Raw genomic sequence first — 16,433 nt, 5'->3', positions numbered from 1 at the left:
CTCCCAGGGCTATGTTGCATAGAAGTGGTGACAGTGGGCACTCTTGTCCAGTTGAAGGTCTTAGTGGAACTGCGTTTTAACCTTTTTCCACTCAGTATAATGTTGGCTGTGTGTTTGTAATATATGACTTTTATCATTTTGAGATAAGTTCCTTCCACCTAGTTTGTTGGGAATGTTTATCATGAAAAGATGCTGAATTTTGTCCAATGCTTTTTCTGCATCTGTTGGGATGATTATATGGTCTTTGTTTTTGCTACTGTTTGTGCAGTGAATCACATTTCTAGATTTACATATGTTGAACCATCCTTACACCCCTGGGATAAAACTTGCATGGTGACGGTAGATTACTATTTTTTTTTTTTTTTTGGATGTGCTGCTGAATACCGTTTGCTAGTATTTTACTGAGGATTTTTGCATTTATAGCCATAAGGGATATTGGTCTTCAGTTTTCATTGTTGTCATGTCCTATTCTCATTCATTTCTTTATATTTTTACAAGAGTAAGTATTCCTACCAAAAATATAGCTTTTTTCTTTTCTTAATTTTTTTTTTTTGTGTGTGTGTGTGCGTTTTTGGCCAGGGCTGGGTTTGAACCCGCCACCTCTGGCATATGGGACCGGTGCCCTACCCCTTTGAGCCACAGGCGCCGCCCCCAAAATATAGCTTTTTTAAAATTTAATGTTTATAAGAGTCATTCTTGTTAGTAGAGATCGTTTTCAGACACTAAGTTTTGCTTCTATGTGATATTCCATTGTAGAATTGTGGAATGCAGGCACATGTTATAATTTATTAATTATTGTCAATTTTTTATCAAAAGTCATTGCAACAGCATTTTCTCAATCAGCAACATATGGGGATTTCTTGTTATACCACACCCTGATCAATACTTGGAATAGTCTAACATTTAATTTTGCACAAGAGTAACTTGTGCATTTCTCTCTTTTTTCTTTTCTTTTTTTTTTTTTTTTTGGAGAGAGGGACAGGAATCATGTTTTTTCTTTGTATCTTTGCCCATTTGTTGGGTTGGCTTTTTCTTACTAAGTTTTAGGAATCATTTGTACTGAATATTCTTTGTCCTTATGTTTGAAGATTATACACAATGTAAATATCTTTTTTCAGCCTTTGACATATTTTCACATTACTTGTGATATTTTTATGTAGAAATTTTAAATTTTAATGTACTCAAAAATTTTAGCTTTTTTATTTATAAAATCTCTTTTTACTAAGAAATGTTTACTTAATTTGTCTAATGAGAAATTTTGCTGCCTCAGCGCCCATAGCATAGTGGTTATGGCGCCAGGGTGGTGTGTTCAAACCCGGCCCAGGCCAGCTAAACAATAATAACAACTGCAACAAAAAAATAGCCGGACATTGCGGTGGGCGCCTGTAGTCCCAGCTACTTGGGAGGCTGAGGTAAGAGAGTTGCTTAAGCCCAAGAGTTTGAGGTTGCCGTAGAGTGCTGTGATGCTACTCTACTGAGGGCATCATAGTTAGACTCTGTCTCAAAAAAAAGAATAGAAACACTGAGGCAAGAGGATCACTTGAGCCTGAGTTGGAGGTTGCTGTGAGCTATGAGGCCATGTCACTCTACTCAGAGCTCCGGAATGATACTCTGTCTCAGAAAAAAAAAAAAAAAAAAAAAAAACAGAAAAGAAAGAAAGAAAAAAGGAAATTTTGCTGTATTTTTCCAGAATATATTATTTTGCTTATCAAATTTACATTTTTATATCAATCTAATTTTAAAATATTTTTCCATGTCAATAACAAACTATCCTAAGACCAATTTTTTGAGTATCCCACTAAATGTAATACTGTTATAAATATTACATATCAATATAAGATACATCAAATTCCGTAAGTGTCTAAGTCTTTGTCTAGGCTATGTCTCATTGTTCAGTTTGTGTCACTAAATAACACTTCTATAATTTCTATAGATTTTTTATATCAATTGTATCAATTTCTAATACATTTTCCTTCTTCAAAATTTTTATGACATTCTCAAAATCCTGTCAAAATCTCAACAAAATATTATCATAGATTAAAATCGTAGATCAATTTTAGATAATTGATAAGATTTTGACATTGAGGCTTCCTGTACAGGAACATAGCATCTCTCAATTTAATCCTTTCTTGTATCTTTCGGCAATATTTTGTAATTTTCTCCACATTTAAATAATTCGTAAAATCTTCTCATATGATTTGTTTTAAGTTTTTAATATTATTATAAATAAGGATTTTTAAATCATTACACCTTAGCAGAATTAGGAGAATACTCTAGAATTCTAGAGAATACTCTAGAATACTCTAGAAAAAACCCAGAATACTCTAGTGTTTTTTCTTCACAGAGATATATCAAGCAACCTTGATGTTATTCACAATAATTTTTTTTTCCAAATTCTCTTGCATTTTTATGTGGACAATTTTATCTTTATTTATTTATTTATTTATTTTTGAGACAGAATCTCACTTTGTTGCACCAGGTAGAGTGCCATGGTGTCATAACTCACAACAACCTCAAATTCCTGGGCTTAAATGATTCTCTTGCCTCAGCCTCCCCAGCAACTGGAAGTACAGGCACTTGCTGCAACACCCGGCTGTTTTTAGAGGTGGGGTCTCACTCTAGCTCAGGCTGGTCTCCAACCCATGAGCTCGAACAATCCTCTGCCTTGCCCTCCCAGTGTGCTAGGATTACAGGAGTGAGCCCCTGTGTTGGGCCAATTTTATCATTTTAAAATAAGGAGAGAGGTATGACTTTCCTTCCATTATTTCCACATCTTTCAGATGGGCTAAACCTTTAGTACAGTATTGAATATTAGATTAATGACAGATATATTTATTTATCTTATTCCAGAATTAAGGGAAGTACTTCAAAGTTTCACTTTTTTGTTTATATTTGCTATCATTTTTCCCCAGCAGGAAACCTTCTATCTGATTAAAAACTGAAAGCTTTTCTTTTTCTTCCCAGTTGGTTAAAAATTTTCATTGAATAATTTTTCTGCATCTAAATAGTGTAGCAAATTATCCTATTTACTGTCTATGGTTAATGGGATGTGATATGAATGCAGATTTTCTAAACTTCAATGATCTTTACATTTGGGAGCTGTACCATGTCAGGACATATTTTTGCTAATACATGCACACAGACATGCACATGTGTACACGCACACACACTGCAATAAACTCCAAACCAGCTCTCAATATCCATTCACAAAAGAATATAACTGAGAAAACTGAGGCCTAGTATTATTCAAAACTAATGGACCATTGTTTAAACTGGGAATGACACAAACTTCCCTGAATCTCAAGTTTTTAAGAAAATTTGATCTGATCTGTTAAATTAAATGAAATTTGGCTTAAAGCTGCCTTGGTAATTTGAATTCCTACACAGTGAACTGCAACTAGTAAGAGATATATAGTCTTATGACAAATAGGTGAGTCACAATCACAACACTTAAGCACCAGTTAATCATAGGCTGCAGACTGATCAGACCATGTTCATGTACAGAAAATTCCTCATCATATCACGCCCAAATAAGGCAAACACACATCTGTAACCTGTTAAGCTATTTCTTTACATCAACTCCTTTTCCTGTCTATACTTATTCCCTGCCCACATTGCTGGGTAGAGCTCTCTGAACTTCTTCCCTTTCTGATGGCTGCCCAACTCATACATTGTTCATTATGCAGATAAACTCTGCTGAATTTATTTTGTCCAAAGTTTTTCTTTTACTGGTTCTTAAGAAGAGATTTTCTTCTAATACAGCATAACTCAAATAACATGGTCAAAGTATAATACATACACAGGCAGTATACATCTGGAAAAAAGGGGGTAAAAAACACTATTTAGAATTATGTGGGATATTCTTCCCACTAGACTATTCAATAAATATATTGCCTGACACAAACTGGGAAATACTAATATTCTAATCTATTTTTTGTTATGATTAATTTCTCTATACTCTCATAGTCTAAACGTCTTGCTGCATTAAATTGTTTTAAAATACATGTATTTTTCATAAAACACAATACCAGTCAAATGCATCATCCACTGTCTAATCAAAGAGACAGAAACTGTTTTCTCCAGTGCTGGAGGAAAAATGGGCTGGGCTGAGCATATTTTGAAATGGACGATTGAACTCCATTGCCACATTGTTCTAGTAGGTATTTAAGGATAAGGTTTATACATGATTTTTCAACTTACAGAACGATTTTAGAAGTTTATGCAGTGATGTTAGCACCAGAATCACCTGGAGGGCTTATAAAAAAAACACAGATTGCTGAACCCGATCCCCAGATATTCTGATTCAGAAAGTCTGGTGTGGGGCTTGATTCCCAGGGACTTTCTAACAAGTTCCCAGATGGTAATGCTGCTTCTTGCTGAGGACTATAGTCCAAGTTAACTATTGACTTTTAAAAAGGGTTCACATTTTCTTGGAACCCAGGCAAGCCAAGTTTCCACTGACTGTTCACAGTAGGCTTTGTTTTTCATCTATGTAGGGGGAGGCGAGAAATTTGTCTTGACTTAATAACTATCATATGATAAGCATTTTAGAATAAATTGGGGACTGGCATTATTCTAATGTGACTATATCCACTATCTTCAGTGTCCACTACAAAATTATAATAAATTGTCTAACCATCAACCGCTAAATCTTTCTTTCTTGTAGCTCAGAATTAATAGGTTAAGATGATGATATCAAGCAGTGATTGTTGATGCATTTCATATTTCCTTTTCCTGTGGTTAAAATGCATACAGCAACACCATTCTTTTGACAATTTAATGTTTTGGCTTACAGCAATTTTTGACATCTCTTTTGCATTTGGAAGTCATGATATAACCTCTTTGCTGTGCTATGTCAGCTTTCCCGAGTTATCCTTGCCAGAATGCATTTCCAGGTTTTGATGGAAGATTTGCTCCTTCAATCAGTCATCTTTCTTCTTGCTTATATTTCTCGAGACAGAACTGTCTTTTTATAAAATAAATACATAAATATATAAACAGCCAAAATTTATCACAATCTGTAAAGGTCAGAGAGAAAACTAAAGAAGATATTTAAGGATTCATCATACCATCAAGGTATCTCCAGTGTAGCATCTTGTAGATTTTTTTAATAGGAATTTTTATAGTCAAGTTACATTTAGTAGATAAAACATTTTTCTTATCCTGAAGTTTATGGAAACACAGATGCTCACACAAAGGAGCAAAGATGTTGTTCCTTTAATAAAGTAATAAGCTGAAAAAATATCTAACTTTTACTATTCCTTGAAATTTCATTAAATGTTAAATAAAGGACTTCTTATTTGAAGACGTAGTTACTAATGTAGAAAACAATTTTATGCAGATTTTACTGTCATCTGTAGCTATAGTCTAAATGTTGCAGAAAGGAATTTGTTTCTTTCTTTCCCTGAGCCTCAAACTTTTTTCTGAATGTATGTATGTTGTATCTTACCCAGAGGAAGCACTCGATAAATGTTTGCAGAGTAGATGAGGCAAACAGTACCATTAAAAAAGCCTTTCAAAAATAGCCAAGCATTGTGGCGGGTACATGTAGTCCCAGCTACTTGGGAAGCTGAGGTAAGAGGATCACTTGAACCCAAGAATTTGAGGTTCAAGGGTAACAAAGTAAACTCTGTCTCAAAAAAAAAAAGGAAAAAATGCCTCTGGACAATGGTTAGTATCAGTAAATATTATGTTTATTAAATAGTGAACATTTAATTTTTACTTAAACCAAATTTGGCCAAATAGTCCCTTCTGGGAGATTTTCAGATGGAGTCAGCCTGCTGAAAGGTTCCAAACTGAACATGGATTGCATTTGTGTATTTTGTATTTTTCCTACTGAAAATGTACTTACTCATGTAAGGAAGTTAATCATTCATTTGGAGGGAAAAAGGTGGGTGCATATGCCCAAAGCTACCCTGTTTCCCCGAAAATAAGACAGTGTCTTATTTTAAGGTGTGCTCCCAAAGATGCGCTAGGTCTTATTTTCAGGGGACGTCTTATCTTTCCTGTAAGTAGGTCTTATTTTCAGAGGATATCTTATTTTTGGGGAAATGGGGTAGATACCTGTGCTTACTGCCTTGTCATTGAATGCCAAGTCATTGCTATAACAATGCCCTATCAACCACATGCAAAGAATTGTACTTTTTCTAGGACATGAAAGCAACTTCCTGAAGGAGAACACATGTGAATATCTCCCTGTCACTGTATTAACCTATCAGACTATTTAGGAAGATCACACTGTCTCCATAAATTAATATGGATGCTACAGGTGTCTCATTCGGAATGCACATTTCCCCTCATTCTTTTGTTTAAGTACAGTGTTTCAACCTCCCTGTTTGGTCTGAAATCTCTGTCTGAGCTCTGCTCTGGTTCAGTCTCTGGTGACATTAAACTTGGAAGCCTGGGTTCTAGAAGCTGAATTTATAAGCAATTTTTCTGTTTTTAGCTCCAGTTCCAGTTATATCTAAGTCTTCCGAAGTACCTTGCACCTCTAATTATTAATTTTTTCATATGGCACTATAATGTGAATTTCTCATCACTACAAGCATCACATTTTAACCTTTTTCTTCTCTTAAATCATTTATCAGTCCTGTAATTACTTTCCATCTTCATATATAATGGCTTTCAGATTTACAAATATTGCCTAATTTCATGGAAGATGGAGTGTTTTTATTTATCATTCTCCTTGTTGAATTTGGGTGATTTTTTGAGAGAAATTCGTGGAAATGTCTTTCCTTACCATCTTGAAACAAAAAGTTCTGAAAGTAGAAATAAAATAAATATGGGATTTTTTTCCCTCTATCTTAGAAAAGTTGTCAATTTAAAAACAAGTTCTCATGATGTATTTAAAATATTATTTTGTTTGAAGAAATGCCAAGTTAAAAATCAATTAGTAGTGATTCTATAATTTAAAGTGATTTGTGCTTACGCCCGTCCTTGGAGAGGCTCTTATTATGTTTTTTTTTTTTTTTTTTTTTTTTTAATTTTTTTATTAAATCATAAGTGTATACAATGATATGATTATGGGGCATCATACACTCACTTCATAAACCATTTGACACATTTTTATCCCAGTGGTTAACATAGCCTTTCCGGCGTTATCTCAGTTACTGTGCCAAAACATTTATATTCTACATTTACCAAGTTTCGCAAATACCCCTGTAATATGCACCACAGGTGTGATCCCACCGATTCCCCTCCCTCTACCCACCCCCCCCTTTCCCACTTCCCCCTATTGTTAAGTTGTAGTTGGGTTATAGCTTTCATGTGAGAGTCCCAAATTAGTTTCATAGTAGGGCTGTGTACATTGGATATTTTTTCTTCCATTCTTGGGATACTTTACTAAGAAGAATATGTTCCAGCTCCATCCATGTAAACATGAAAGAGGTAAAGTCTCCATCTTTCTTTAAGGCTGCATAGTATTCCATGGTATACATATACCACAATTTATTAATCCATTCGTGGATCGATGGGCACTTCGGCTTTTTCCATGACTTAGCAATTATGAATTGGGCTGCAATAAACATTCTGGTACAAATATCTTTGTTATGTTGTGATTTTTGGTCTTCTGGGTATATGCCCAGCAGAGGAATTACAGGATTGAATGGCAGATCTATTTTTAGATCTCTGAGTGTTCTCCATATATCCCTCCAAAAGGAATGTATTAATTTGCATTCCCACCAGCAGTGCAGAAGTGTTCCCTTTTCTCCGCATCCACGCCAACATCTCTGGTCTTGAGATTTTGTGATATAGGCTAGTCTCATTGGAGTTAGATGATATCTCAAAGTAGTTTTGATTTGCATTTCTCTGATGATTAAAGATGATGAGCATTTTTTCATATGTCTGAAGGCCGTGCGCCTGTCTTCTTCAGAGAAGTTTCTCTTCAAATCCCTTGCCCAGCCTGCGATGGGATCCCTTGTTTTTTTCTTGCTGATGCGTTTGAGTTCTCTGTGGATTCTGGTTATTAAACCTTTGTCAGAGTTATACCCTGCAAATATCTTCTCCCATTCTGAGGGCTGTCTGCTTGCTCTGCTTACTGTGTTCTTAGCTGTGCAGAAGCTTTTTAGTTTGATCAAGTCCCAGTAGTGTATTTTTGAAGCTGCTTCAATTGCCCGGGGGGTTCTCCTCATGAAATACTCACCCAGACCAATTTCTTCAAGGGTTTTCCCTGCATTCTCCTCTAGTATTTTTATAGTTTCATGTCTTAAGTTTAAATCTTTAATCCAATGAGAGTCTATCTTAGTTAATGGTGAAAGGTGTGGGTCTAATTTCAGTCTTCTGCAGGTTGCCGGCCAGTTCACCCAGCACCATTTGTTAAATAGGGAATCTTTTCCCCACTGAATGTTTTTAATTGGCTTGTCAAAAATCAGATAGCGGTAAGTAGCTGGATTCATCTCTTGGTTCTCTATTCTATTCCAGATATCTACTTCTCTGTTTTTGTGCCAATACCATGCTGTTTTGATCACTATCGATTTGTAGTAAAGTCTGAGGTCTGGTAGTGTGATTCCTCCTGTTTTGTTTTTATTTCTGAGTAATGTCTTGGCTATTCGAGGTTTTTTCTGATTCCATATAAAACGAAGTAATGTTTTTTCAAGATCTTTAAAATATGACAGTGGAGCTTTAATAGGGAGTGCGTTGAAAGTATATATTGCTTTGGGTAGTATGGACATTTTGATAATGTTGATTCTTCCCAGCCATGAGCATGGTATGTTTTTCCATTTGTTAACATTTTCAGCTATTTCTTTTCTTAGAGTTTCATAGTTCTCTTTATAGAGATCTTTCACGTCTTTTGTTAGGTAAATTCCCAAATATTTCATCTTCTTTGGCACTACTGTGAATGGGATAGAGTCCTTAACTGCTTTTTCAATTTGACTGTTGTTGGTGTATATAAAGGCTACCGATTTATGAATGTTGATTTTGTAACCTGAGACGCTGCTGTATTCCTTGATCACTTCTAGGAGTTTTGTAGTAGAGTCCCTAGTGTTTTCCAGATACACAATCATATCATCTGCGAAGAGCGAGAGTTTGATCTCTTCTGACCCTATATGGATACCCTTGATCGCCTTTTCTTCCCTAATTGCGGTGGCTAAAACTTCCATTACAATGTTGAAAAGCAATGGAGACAATGGGCAGCCTTGTCTGGTTCCTGATCTGAGTGGAAATGATTCCAATTTAACTCCATTCAATATGATATTGGCTGTGGGTTTGCTGTAGATAGCCTCTATCAGTTTAAGAAAAGTCCCTTCTAGACCAATTTTCTTGAGTGTTCTGATCATGAAGGGATGCTGGATATTATCAAAAGCTTTTTCTGCATCAATTGAGAGAATCATATGGTCTTTGTTTTTTAATTTGTTTATGTGCTGAATTACATTTATAGATTTACGTATATTGAACCAGCCTTGAGACCCTGGGATAAAACCAACTTGGTCATGATGTATAATTTGTTTGATGTGTTGCTGGATTCTGTTTGTTAGGATCTTGTTGAATATTTTTGCATCTATATTCATTAGTGATATTGGTCTATAATTTTCTTTTCTTGTTGGGTCTTTTCCTGGTTTGGGGATCAGGGTGATATTTGCTTCATAGAACGTGTTGGGTAGTCTTCCTTCTTTTTCTACATTTTGGAACAGGTTGAGTAATATAGGTACTAATTCCTCTTTAAAGGTTTGGTAGAATTCTGACGTGAAACCATCTGGTCCCGGGCTTTTCTTTTTAGGGAGGTTTTGTATAGTTGATGCTATTTCTGAACTTGATATGGGTCTGTTCAACATTTCCACTTGATTCTGGTTAAGTCTTGGAAGGTGGCGTGCTTCCAAGTATCGGTCTATTTCCTTCAGATTTTCATATTTCTGAGAATAAAGTTTCTTGTAATATTCATTAAGGATTTTTTGGATTTCTGATGAGTCTGTGGTTATTTTGTCTTTGTTGTTTCTGATTGATGATATTAGAGATTTTACTCTTTTTTTCCTGATTAGGTTGGCCAGAGGTTTATCTATTTTATTGACCTTTTCAAAAAACCAGCTTTTTGATTTATTGATCTGTTGTATTATTCTTTTGTTTTCAATTTCATTTAATTCTGCTCTAATTTTGGTTATTTCTTTTCTTCTACTGGGTTTGGGGTTGGAATGTTCTTCCTTTTCCAGTTGCGTGAGATGTCCCATTAAGTTGTTAACTTCCTCTCTTTCCGTTCTCTTGAGGAAGGCTTGCAGTGCTATAAATTTCCCTCTTAGAACTGCCTTTGCAGTGTCCCAGAGGTTCTGATAGCTTGTGTCTTCATTGTCATTTTGTTCCAAAAAATTGGTGATTTCTTTCTTAATCTCATCTCTGACCCAGCTATCATTCAGCATAAGGTTATTTAACTTCCATGTTTTTGTATGGGTATGCAGATTCCTGTTGTTACTCAATTCAAGTTTTATTCCATGATGGTCCGAGAAGATGCATGGAATAATTTCTATTCCTTTAAATTGACTGAGGTTAGACTTGTGACCTAAAATGTGATCAATTTTGGAGTAAGTTCCGTGGGCTGATGAGAAGTATGTGTATTCAGTTTTGTTGGGATGAAATGTTCTGTAGATGTCTGCTAAATCTAAATACTGGATGGTTAGGTTTAAATCTAAGATTTCTTTGCTCAGCTTCTTTCTGGAGGATCGATCCAACACTGCCAAGGGAGTGTTGAAATCTCCAACGATTATGGAGCTGGAGGAAATCAAGTTACTCATGTCTGTTAGAGTTTCTCTTATAAATTGAGGTGCATTCTGGTTGGGTGCATAGATATTAATAATTGAGATCTCGTCATATTGAGTATTACCCTTAACAAATATGAAGTGACCATTCTTGTCCTTCCTTACTTTTGATGGTTTAAAGCCTACTGTATCTGCAAATAAAATTGCAACACCTGCTTTTTTCTGATTACCATTTGCCTGAAATATGGATGACCATCCTTTCACCCTGAGTCTGTATTTGTCTTTTAAGTTGAGATGTGACTCTTGTATGCAACAAATATCTGGCTTAAGTTTTTGTATCCAGTCAGCTAACCTATGCCTCTTTAGAGGACAGTTTAAGCCATTCACATTGATGGAGAGTAAGGATAAGTCTGGTGGAATTTTGGGTATCGAGTTTTTCAAAGGTCCAGTGGACATTTTTAATCCTTTCGCCAGTGTGGAAGTTGGAGTTTGATCCGAAGTTTCTGAGTGAGTTTACTTTTGTGGTATAGGATTGGGTTGGTCATTGTGGAGGATAGGTCTGAGAACATCCTGAAGAGCTGGTTTACTTATGGCAAATTTTTTCAACATATGAATGTCATTGAAGTATTTAATTTCTCCATCATAGATGAAACTCAGTTTAGCTGGATACAAGATCCTGGGTTGAAAGTTTTTTTGCTTTAGGAGATTAAAAGTTGATGACCAGCCTCTTCTTGCTTGAAAAGTTTCAGCAGAGAGATCTGCAGTTATTCTAATATTCTTACCTTTGTACGTTATAGTTTTCTTTCGCCGGGCTGCTTTGAGAATCTTCTCTTTCATGTTAACTTTAGTGAAGCTAATTATGATATGTCTGGGAGATGGCTTTTTGGGGTTGAATCGTGCTGGGGTTCTGAAGCTGTCTGCTATCTGAATTTCAGATTCTCTAGGCATGTCTGGAAAATTTTCTTTCATAATTTCATGTAGAAGGGCCTCTGTGCCCTTGGCTGCCACGTCATCAGCCTCCGAAATTCCTATAACCCTTATGTTATTTTTTTTCGAATTATCTGAGAGCTCTCTGAGTGAGTGATCCGTTTTTGCTCTCCCTTTCTCTTCCTCTTTGAGAGATTGGGAGCGTTCGAAGACTTTATCTTCAATGTCAGAAATCCTTTCTTCTGCTTGCTCCATTCTGTTACTGAGGGATTCTACTGTATTTTTCATATCTTTGAGGGCTGTAAGTTCTTGTTTCAGTGTGTCTAAGTCTTTGGTGGTTTTGTCTTTAAATTCGTTAAATTCTTGAGACAGTTTTTGAATTTCTCCTCGAATTCCTAATTCCATTTTATTAATCTTGTCTGCAAACCAAATTCTGAATTCAACTTCTGACATCTCAGCCAGTTGTTTATGAATGGGATCTTCAATCACATCTGCCGTATCTTTTCTTGGGGGGGTTGATCTATTCTGGTTATTCATGTTACCAGAGTTTTTCCGCTGATTCCGCCCCATGGTTTACTCCCTTTGGTTTTTCCCCTGGGGTTTTATCGAGGGCCCGTACAGTGTTGTGGCCTGAGAAACTGGGGCCCTGTCTGGTGTGGTGGAGCAAAGTGGTTCTGTCTTGTTTTCAGCTGGTTTCTGTTCGATCCTATTGCAACTTCTACTCTGGCTTGAAGTCTCAGCTGTGTGAAAAAATCAGCAATTAAGTCACCCCGCCTGCCCACCTCTGGCCCCAGTTGGAAAAGGAGAATGAAACCTTCCTACAATCGCACACCCAGGGCACCACCTGAAAAGTCCTCAGTCTATTAGCCCAGTTCAAAAGGTCCGAATCAACTGTCTCAATCGGCACTTGTCTCAGGTGGAAGGGTTCAAGAGGTCTCTGGGAACTGGATCACAGGGGCCTGGTGACTCCTCTGAGACAGCTCACCCCAGTGCAGTGTGGAGTCAGGAGGAGCCACCCCGCAAACAGAGCAGTCTGGGAAGGTTGATGTCTCCTTCCCCACTTTGCCCCTCCGTCGGACCCAGTCACTGGTATCTCTGCAGATGGCTAACCCAGTTGCCTGCAGTGAACAGACACTCCAGGGGTTTGCACCTGCCTGAATCGCGAGGAAGTCTGCCAGGCCCCCGCAGACTGCCGCTATCTAGCAGGAGGAGATGGGGCCTGACATCTTTGAGTGTTTGATGCAGGTGATGGGAAGGAGGTGTTCACTCAGGCTTAGCCCCGTCCCTGATGGATGCTGCTAACAGAACAGAACAGAACAGACAACTTTGTGAGGTTCTGTCTCTGTTCCTGTCGTCGCCTACAGGAGACGGGCTGTTTTGAGTTCAAACGTCTTTGCTGCTGGAGAATTGCGTCTGAACACCTCTCTGGGTCGGCCCCGCCCTGGAGGCTTCTGGGTTTGTGAGCCGTGACACCGGTGGCCTCCTCTGGTTGCCCAGGGAGACAGGGGGTGTGGCCTCAGAATATCCAGAAGTGAGCGTTCTGCCGTTAAAGAAAAAACGGCTGTTGATCTACCTCCAGGGAACTGCTGCTCTGGTGTGGGCACTCAGGCGACCCTTTTCTCCTCTGTCCCGCGCCCCAGAGTCAGCACTGAGCGGCCGCAGTTTGTGCTGGGTCCACACCCCTTAAGAGATCCCCCAAGAATCAGAACTCTTGGGGGATGGGCCCCCAGACCCGGATTGGGAGTGGGGCGGGGGGAAGCTAGAGTTTCATTCAGTTTCACGCAATACTACGGTCCGGGGAGGGCTCCTGCACTGCACCGCAGGGAAGTGCCGCCAAGGCTTGATTTTCCCTCAGCAGAGTGCCCTCTCCTCGCTCACGTATCCCAGAGTCAGCGCTGACCTGACGCAGCTCAGGCACTGTGCACTCCCCTCGAGAAATCACCCAAGGAGCCGAACTCCGGAGGGATAGGCCCTCAGACCCCGAGTGAGAGTAGGGGCTCTCAGCTCTCAGCGGGGAGGCCAGAGTCTTATTCAGTCTTGTGCCCGGGGAGGGCTCCTGCACTGCACTGCAGGAAAGTGCCGCCAAGGCTTGATTTCCCCTCAGCGGAGTGCCCTCTCCTCGCTCACGTATCCCAGAGTCAGCGCTGACCTGACGCAGCTCAGGCACTGTGCACTCCCCTCGAGAAATCACCCAAGGAGCCGAACTCCTGGGGGATAGGCCCTCAGACCCCGAGTGAGAGTAGGGGTTCTCAGCTCTCAGCGGGGAGGCCAGAGTCTTATTCAGTCTTGGGTCCCCTATGCCCGGGGAGGGTTGGTGCACTGCACCGCAGGGAAGTGCCGCGAGGCGTGACTCCCCCTCAGCCCGGTGCCCTCTCCTCACTCGGCGCGCCTCAGAGTCAATGCTGACCAGTCGCAACTCGGGGACTGTCCACTCCCCTTGAGAAATCACCCAAGGATCCGAAGTCCTGGGGGACAGGCCTCCAGACCTCAGTGGGCGGGAGGGGAGCGCCGGGGATTCAGGGTTGCCGGCAAAGGATTCCCAAAGTTTTATTCAGCCCTATGTCCGGCAGGAGAACGCCACGGCACCCCAGTAGGGGAGGTAGGTCCAGTTTTTAGAAGGTCTCTCCCGTGGAGTGTAGTGGGAGGGCCTTTAATTTCTGCCCGCTTGTTCAATTGTGGGGCTCCAGAGCCGGTCTCATGGGGGAGGGGGACTCCCGTCCGCTTGGTGGTGGATTTTGTACCTTTTGTTTGCGTCCTTGTGATCACAACTTGCCTCAGCGGTGTTGATGTGCGTTCTTCAGCCTTCTCTCTTGGTGAGGCTCAAGTCCACCAGGATACTTACTAAATTCCTGTCCCTTAACTCTCCTTCTGGACGGGAGACTTTGTTGAAAGCTGGCTTCAGTCCGCCATCTTGTCTCCCTCGAGGCTCTTATTATGATGTATGTATTATTCCATACTGATGCGAGGTGGGGGAGGCAGTAAAGGGAGGAAGTAGGTCCTTGGCTTTGCACTGGACCTGAACTCACCAAGTAGGTCCTTGGCTTTGCACTGGACCAACTAGCTATAGGCAGGTTTTGAGACAGACACAGATGACTGACCCTACTTTATGGGCTAGAGTAGGGGTTCTATCATCAGCAGGAGGGTGGCTTCTTATGGGGCAATAGTAATATTTTTAAATGCTCAAAAGTCCCATGAGGAAACAGCCATACGTGACCAACATTGTCTTATGGTCAGGTCATAAAGGTTAATCAGAAATTGTTGTCACACAAAGGTAAGCACAGTTTGTAAGGCATCTAGCTTGATAATTTACTCATCCTTGGGGGGTGGGGGTCATCATCTAGTGACGTGCTGGCAACTTCCCTGTTTAGGACAATTAGGGTTCGGTATTGGCTGAAATGGCTGCACTCAGGCTCTCTCAACTCGCCTTTCTGCCTTATCCCTACATTATTCTCACCTCAGAGATTATATAGATTTTATATATATATAAAATCTTCATTGAGTTTTGAGAGATAAAGATCCATTTTCTATAGCAGGGGTCCTCAAACTTTTTAAACGGGGCCAGTTCACTATCCCTCAGACCATTGGAGGGCCAGACTATAGTTTAAAATAAAAATTATGAACAAATTCCTATGCACGCTGCACATATCTTATTTTGAAGTAAAGAAACAAAACGGGAACAAATACAATCACACCGCCACGTGTGGCCCATGGGCCGTAGTTTGAGGATCTCTGTTCTATAGCTTCTTCAAGGCTGAAAAGGCTGAATAGTCCTTACCTATTAGAAATAAAAGTCGCTGGAAAAACCTGGTCTAAGGTGCCCACAGGCAGAATATCTCCATTCTCTGGGTTGAGAGATGGTATGAGTCGTAAGCCTTGTGCCAGCATCACCTTGACACTCAACTGTTGTAACCTAGAAGTCACAGAATCTATGAAAAAGCCGAAAATCAACCAAAAAAAGGATAGTTACGAGGGTTTCCAAAAAGGTAAAAAACAGATGACTGATGGCAAAATACCCCTAACAGAATCCCATATGTTTTAGGAGTAGGGTTATTAAGATCGTGTGACCATGTGGCCTATTTGTAGATTTTTCCTATGTCCTCTTCTACTTGTCCAGAATATTTTGAAACAGGTAGTCACAAAAGCACAACACAAACTTCTGCCTGCTCATTCAGCAAATAATCCAGTGATAACCTATTATCTATAACAGCATTCACTAGTCAATCAAGGGAAATCCTCAGGCTAGCCAAAGCATTCCCAGTTTTGTTTGCTTTTTGTGAAATCACATGAAGTGATGCAGTAAAGCTCTGGAGAGTTACTTCATGGTAGGCAAACCCAGCCCAGGGGGAGGGAGCATAATGAAAGCTCTAACTCTGCCCAACGCAAGGCCAATTTCATGCTTTTTTCGAGGAGGAGCAGCATGGGTGATATTATGTAAGTGCGTATGAGAGGATTTTATCTCCCCCAGGGTACACTGACCTTTAAACCAGATGTTGTTGAGGCAATAGTAACCATGAACATCACTGTTATGGGGAAGGAGATTACGTACAGCCTTATAACAATATTTAGTCTCCTGGTGAACAGACTCATACAGACATGACTTGAGCAGCCGCAAAATTTATTGCACCTATGAAGCATTTAGTAATAGACAAGAACGAGTGAGGAAACCTGCGGACAACTGAGGGCTAATGCTGTAGCAAGGTGCCATTTGGGAGGTTTGACAACAGGAGGAGGAAAATAATCTTAACTGGGGATTTGTTTGAACAGGAAGTGATCTAAGACCTGGAGAGTTAGGGCACTTGTGGGTGGAGTTATATTTACAAGTGC

This window comes from Nycticebus coucang, chromosome 18, assembly GCF_027406575.1.
Source record: "Nycticebus coucang isolate mNycCou1 chromosome 18, mNycCou1.pri, whole genome shotgun sequence".
Lineage (NCBI taxonomy): Eukaryota > Metazoa > Chordata > Mammalia > Primates > Lorisidae > Nycticebus > Nycticebus coucang.
The sequence above is the reverse complement of the archived record's forward strand: the minus strand, read 5'-3'. Positions refer to the sequence as shown.